General features: G+C 33.6%; 1 non-coding gene across 1 annotated transcript; it reads left to right on the top strand.

The window, feature by feature from the left end:
• Window positions 1–324: 324 nt before the first annotated feature.
• On the top strand, window positions 325–396 carry Smp_tRNA_00375_Pseudo_TTG.1.1. The gene has a single exon. It is a non-coding gene (tRNA).
• Window positions 397–7,393: the final 6,997 nt, after the last annotated feature.

Here is a 7,393-nt window from a genome sequence, read left to right as displayed (position 1 = left end):
GGACAAGTTACAGTAAGTTTTTACTAAGAACTCTATTTTAAATGTTAGCTCTATCCATTTTAAAGAGTCCTCCAGAGGCTTAGCTTCGAAAGACTGTAACAATAGCAGTAAAAACTCACTTGGTATTATTTGTTTGAATCTTCCCATTGATGTTTAGGATTGCAATTGATCAGTCTCATATTTGGCATGTGTGCATACTATGCATATTGTCTCCATATAGCCTAAATTCACAAGCATTATAAGCAGAGACGGATAGTGGCTAGCAGTGGAATCAAGTTTGACGCGCGTTTCGTCCTATTTGCGACTCGTCAGCTGGATGTATCTGCATCAGTAGCTGAGTGGATAACGTGATGGCGTTTGAAGCGAAAGGTACTGGGTTCGAGCCCCAAAGCGAACATCAACTCTGAGATGCAGGTACATCCAGTTGACGAGTCCCAAATAGAACGAAAAGGACGTCCTGGACTCCACTGCTAGCCACTATTCATCTTTGCTTATAATAACAATACAAGTCCCTAAGGTATTATTTACTGATAAATTATAATGTCCTTTCTAAGAGTGCTGGAAAGAATGATACAATAATAATGGAATGGTATATATGTGTTTTACATATGTAAACATTTAAATGTCATCACCGATTAAAATGGAAAGAACAAGGCGTCTTAGCTCACTAGGTGATGGGTAGTTACAAATAAAGAAATATACATAATAAAGTACTGAACTGTAGTCAGTGTTAGTACATACATCATTAGTTTGTTTGTTTCATCACCGAATAACAGGTTGTCATCGGATATGTTAGACACAATTACAATCTCAACTTGAATTTGCAATTATAGAGTTTATTTTCAGAAGGGGGTATTGTGGAGATTTAGTATTTTTATAGTTAAAAGCGTGAGTCAATTGAAGCTAGACCACCAGGGTAAACCTGGAATCACTGCTCAAAGGCCATCTCGTCCTATTGTGGGACTCCTCAGCAGTGCGCATCCACGATCTCACCTCGCGAGATTCGAACCCAGGACCTACCAGTCTCGCGCCAGAGCACTTAACCAAAAGACCGTTGAGCCGGCCGGCATCCGATGGTGTTTATGTCTAACTCCGATCAGTCCACGAAGTTGAGCAACCGTTCACAAATTGTCTTCAGTGAGTTTCTATCTCACAACAGATGGTTTGAACACCACTGGTCACTGCTTCTCACTAGAACTCCTGAATTTACCTCTGGAAGTCAGTCACCAGTGAGCATATGATTATTACTATCAGAAGGGGTGAGGAGTCCCACAACAGAACGAAACGGCCGTCAAGCAGTGCTTCCAGGTTTTCCCTTGTAGTCTAGCTTCAACTGACTCACGCTTTCAACTATGAAAATTATAGAGTTTGATGATAAATTATTTAAAATAACATTTTACCCTTATATATCTCTGTTTTTCATAATCATACTATTTATTTTGAAGGAATGTTGAACTTTATAAATCCAATAGTCACATACTCAATACTTATAATTGTTACCCTTTTTTATTACTTTCATAGTTCTATTTAAAATCCTTGAATAATTCATAGAAAGTTTAATAACTGTGAAAAAAAAACTGGTAAACAGATAATAATAATAATAATAACTGTTACTACCACCACCACCCACACCTCCCACTCTACCCCCCAAAAAATGTCAGCTCTTGAATACTATTAGATTTTTACAAATTCTAGTTCATCTATTTATGTAATTTAAATAAAAAAAAAGAGAAAATACATTAAAATTACTAACACATAATATATATCATCTGCTGACTCTTAAAGTCTCAAACTATGTCACATGTAATAGATGTCACATGAAATATAATTTCGATTTATTCATATTTGACATAGATTATATTGTTTATATCTTGTGATCATTCGAAATGTTTTTTTTCCACTATTAAAAATATCCATCAGTATGCCAAAAAAAGAAAAGAGAAAAGAAAAAAGAAAAGAAAAAAGAAAAAGAAAAAAACTATTCATACCATGAAAAGAAAAAAAATGAACTTCTGTGAGGTCTGAAAATGTTAGATTTACATTTCGTTTTTTTTTTCTTTTTTTATTCATTCGTTTAATCGTTTAAAGATCTCCATCATTCGTTTAATATAAATACATCAGTTTTAATATAAACTTATAAAATGATTAATTTATGTTTGAAAGTTAATTATTTATAATTGTATATCTACATTGTTTAAGTTAAACAAAAGAAAAAAACATGTATGATGTTATTTTTCAAGAATTTGATTAATCATAATCAAATCATAAATAATGAAGGTTATAATGAAAGAGCTTGTCTAAGTGAAAGTGTTGTATTATACTTATTTACTCGCGTCTGTTATCGCTCCTGGAGCAGGATAGGCCGCCCACCAGTATTCTCCATCCAATCTTGTCCTGGGCAATCCTTTACAGTTATTTCCAGTTAGAATTTTATTCTTATCATATCTGCTTCTATTTCTCGACGCAATGTGTTCTTTGGTCTTCCTCTTTTCCGCCTCCCTTCCAGATTCCAAGTTAGGGATTGTCTCGTGATGCAGTTTGATGATTTTCTCGATGTATGTCCTATCCACTTCCAACATCTTTTCCTAATTTTCTTTTCAGATGGGTACTCATTGGTTCTCTCCAATAATATGCTGTTGCTGTTGGTATCGGGCCAACGGATATTGAATATCTTGTGTAGACAACTGTTTATAAATAACTTGTACAATTTTGATTACGATTGTAGTATTCTCCACGTTTCAGCTCCGTACATTCGGACTGTCTTGGCGTTCGTGTTGAAGATTCTCACTATGAAATTAGTCGAGAGTTGTTTTGAGTTCCATATGTTCTTCAATTGTAGAAATGCGGTCCTTGGTTTGCCAATCCTCGCCTTTACATCTGCCTCCGATCCTCCTTGTTCACCAATGATGCTTCTCGGGTACGTTTGTGGTAAAAACAAGTATAAAAATTGGATTGATTACAAGTAAATATAATTACTTTTGATTCACAACTGAGATCAAAATCTAACTTTATCTTTGATAAGATCATTCTTCTTAAAATAAATTTATGAAGTATCATCCTCACAATTGTCTCCAAATAGAAATCCGTAGTCCTTTATGGAGATTGATAATGTTTCAATGTTATATCTTGCTTTTTTGGTTTCACAGTTTCCCTTGGTCTTTCTTAAATCGATATAGATAAAATTTTAGTGAACATCCTTGGTTTAAAAGTTTATTGAATTAAGATGAGCAGGTTTGAAGGGGGGTGATTTCATGAAAATGTAGATAAATCACTAAATTTATTCAAATAACCTCCAGATAAAAACTCCACAAATAGAGTGCGTCCCACTTTTAGTTATCTATCACCCTTTGTGTTTACAATAGTAAAGAAACATGTCTGTTATACAGTGATTTTAAAAGATTTTCAAAACTACTCTTTGTAATATTGACGAGTAGTATTTTATAAAGTAAAAGCTGACCTTATTTCTAACTACCAAGTACGTGCTAAATCCAAGTTACTTTAACACAGTACTGTTGAATAAATGGTTATAAAATTATCTTACACGTAAGATGATATCGAAAATGGTTTATATTAGTAACAATTTGATGGAAAGATTCAGACGAATGAACACAATATTGACTGATATAGGACTATATTTAAAAAAACTGTTTTGCTCCAAAATTCTATTGAATTACTATTCATTCATCCATTCATTACTTACTTACTTACTTACGCCTGTTACTCCCAATGGAGCATAGGCCGCCAACAAGCATTCTCCAACACATTCTGTCCTGGGCCTTCTTTTATAGTTCTATCCAATTTTTGTTTATTCTTCTCATGTCTGTCTCCATTTCTTGGCGTAATGTGTTCTTTGATCTTCCTCTTCTCCTTTGACCTTCAGGATTCCATGTGACGGCTTGTCTTGTGAATTGCTTTTCATACTCTTAAACATTTGATCTTCATATCTATATAGAAGACAAATACAAAACTCGGAGGTAAACTTTACCACCATATACCGAACGAACATATATAATGTCTGTATTTATAACCACACGGACTGGTTTTATCATTAATACTTAAGTAGTGAGCGGGTTTTGTTAATGATTTAACTATTCCAAGTTTCATTTGATTTATCATAAAGTTTTGTTATATCATGTGACCCGTCTGATTAATTCACTAATACCACTTCTCTCAAGAAATAATGCTTGAATATGGGGAGTCATAACTTGTAAGTTCATAACATTCATGAAAATAATTGAATCTTTGTTACTACGTAATAGTTTTATACATTTGAGGCCTTAAAATACACAATATATAAAGTCTGCAGCACCTTTCAGTTGCATTTACTATCCCGCACACAGGATTCAAAGCCAGGACCTTCGGTCTGATGCACGAACGCTTAACGTTTTGATCGTATAAATTTTAGGTATTCTAGATTTTTATATATAGTTGAAATCATGAGTCAATTGAAGCTAAACCACCATGGGAAACCTGGAAGCACGGCTCGAAGGCCGTCTTGTCCTATTGTGAGACTCCTTAGAAGTGCGCATCCACCATCCCGTCTAGCCATATTTGAATCCACGAGCTCTTAACCTCTAGACCACTGAGCCGACATCCGATGGTGTTAATGTCTAACTTCAAGCAATCCACGGAATTGAGCAACCATTTCACCAATATCTTCAGTGAGTTGATATCTCACAACAGACCTGGTTGAACTCCACTGGTTACTGCTTCTCACTAGAACTCCAAGAAATACCTCATGGAGCCAGTCACTAATGAGCATATGATTCTAGATTTGTTAAAAACTCTTACATGATATAGAAATTCTATAACATAAAAATGTTTTAAGAATTTGATAACTAGTTTATTAGGCTAAGAAACTAAATACAATTAAGAAATTATCCAAAAGTATCAAGGTTACAAATTTGTAATTTAGTATTTGAATTAAGTAGTATAGATACTTACAAACTAAAATAAAATTACATGTTCTTATATTTTAATGTTAAATATAAACTGAATAATCTTTTTTTTCCTGACAACTGCATAAATATCATCATTGAACGGTAGATACTCAATAAAGATAATACATCTACTTGTATAATTTTAATCAGCCATACAAGAGATTACTTTTCCAGTTAAAAACTTTTGTATAGTTGACAGCCGCAGATAGAAGATAAACTATTCATTGTAAACAATATTTTCTAAGGATGACAGATACTAGTTGTTCTGTTGATATGAAAGATGATGGAGTACATTTTCCGTTTTATCGATATTTATTATACTAATAATATGTTTGTTAGCAACATAGGGGTATCATAGAAATAACCTATCTCCATTTATTTGAGTATACCTCGATGGCTTTAATAGGCATTTCGTCATGGATATTATTTAAGGAAAGGAGATGTAGTTACATTGAAATCTATTGATTACATATAGTATACGATAGGATAAGCTGAAGGAGAGAAACTGTTCACATATCATTGTTGTTGGAGATGAATAGCTAATACTGACTGTGGGAAAATATTTTAAATGAGCTCTTGGTATGTACAACTGACATATATATATTAAAGGGTAAGATAATGTAATGTAGTATTTTATGTTGAAAACTCGACATCAAGTACGCATTACCAAATAAAATGACAATAATAATATTAATTATTATTAGTAAACAGAGGTGGACGGTGTCTAGCAGTGAAATTCAGGATCCGTGTTTTGTCATTCTCGAAACTAGTCAGCTGGATGTATCTGCATCTCATAGTTGATATCCACTAAGGCACTCGAACCCAGGACCTGTTCCTTAAAATGACATCGAGTTATTCAATTAGCTAATGTTAGCCACCATCCACCTCTGTTTAGAATACTTGTAACTTACTGAACTTTTTAAGGATAACTGATGACTAACAATTTAATAGGACTCTTTCTAATTTTCAAAATGAAATATACTCAAGATAAACTGTTTCATTTGTAACAGTCCCAAGTGTGCGACAAATGGCAGCCGGGAGAAGTAAACTGGGTGAACAACCTCAAGCTAACCAATCAAATTACAGATAACGTATGTTGGATTTCTTGGTTTTCTTACAAGCAATCGTAGCATCTAACAGTTAGAGATGAGAAATAGGTCCTTAAAATAATATTCAGTAATTATAATTTAGTAAATATTTGAAACTTTATTCATTATCTCCAATCCGTTTCAGTAATAATCTCTAAAACAGATGCATAGGTTGGAATGACAGATCTCAAAACATGAATTCTTATATTAGGGAAATTGTATAAGTTTATGTCAAAATTCTACTGTATGGGCGGAAACTTGAAGAACTAAGAAAGCCATTATTCAGAAGATAAAGGTGTTTGTTAACAGGTGTCTACGCAAAATATTTCGGATCTGTTGGCCAGACATTATCAGCAATATTCTACTGTGAGAGAGAACAAACCAGATTCCATCCAGTGGAGGAAGAAATCAGGAAGAAGCACTGGAAGTGGATAGGACACACATTGAGGAAATCACCCAACTGCGTAACAAGGCAAGTCGTCACATAAAATCCTGAAGGTCAAAGGAAAAGAGGAAGATCAAAGAACACATTACGTCGAGAAATGGAGATAGACATGTGGAGAATGAACAAAAATTGGATAGAACTAGAAAGGAAGGTGGAATACAGAGTGGGTTGTAGAATGCTGGTCGGCGGCCTATGTTCCATTGGGAGTAACAGGCGTAAATAAGTAAGTAATGTCGAAATCATATTTAGTGTTACAGTATTACTAACAGATTATAACGTATTTTTTCATCAAGAATAAAATGTTGATAAATTAATTGAAAGAATATACTTCATCCTAACCATTACTAAACCCTTCGGCGGTTATTTATCTTTTGCCTGATCTATTGCTTTATTTATCAAAAGTACAGTCAAAAAAATCTCAGCCTTATTTATTCATTCATCATATTGAATTAACAAACATTTCGTTATTACGAAAGAAGCTCATTGATTCATTAAAAAAGAATGACAATGTCTCAGTGAAGAAAATTCTCTTTTTGATTAAATCCTTTTATAGATCTGTACAAATGCATTTCGAGATGGTGGACAAGCTGTGAATCACATGTGGAGAAATTCAAACACTTTACTTCTAGCCGAAGCTTGTGCTGATGATGTCGCTCAGAAGGACGATGAAAGCTCCACGATCAAACCATCCAGCTCAAAGAACAAAACTCCATCAAAACAAATGCATTTCGCTACACGTTTATGGAAGACAATAAAAGAACACTAACTTATACTAATATTAAACCTAGACAATTTATGATACTTATGTGTGGTTGGTTATACATTTAATGGTATGCAAATTCGGAATGAAAAAGTTAAAAAGAATCTTAATAAGCGTTTTCTCGAAATATGTAAATGAAGTTTTCTTGTAATTCAGATTT

Source organism: Schistosoma mansoni, chromosome 3 (assembly GCF_000237925.1).
Source record: "Schistosoma mansoni strain Puerto Rico chromosome 3, complete genome".
NCBI classification, from domain to species: Eukaryota; Metazoa; Platyhelminthes; class Trematoda; order Strigeidida; family Schistosomatidae; genus Schistosoma; species Schistosoma mansoni.
This window is presented reverse-complemented; position numbering and strand designations above follow the sequence as displayed.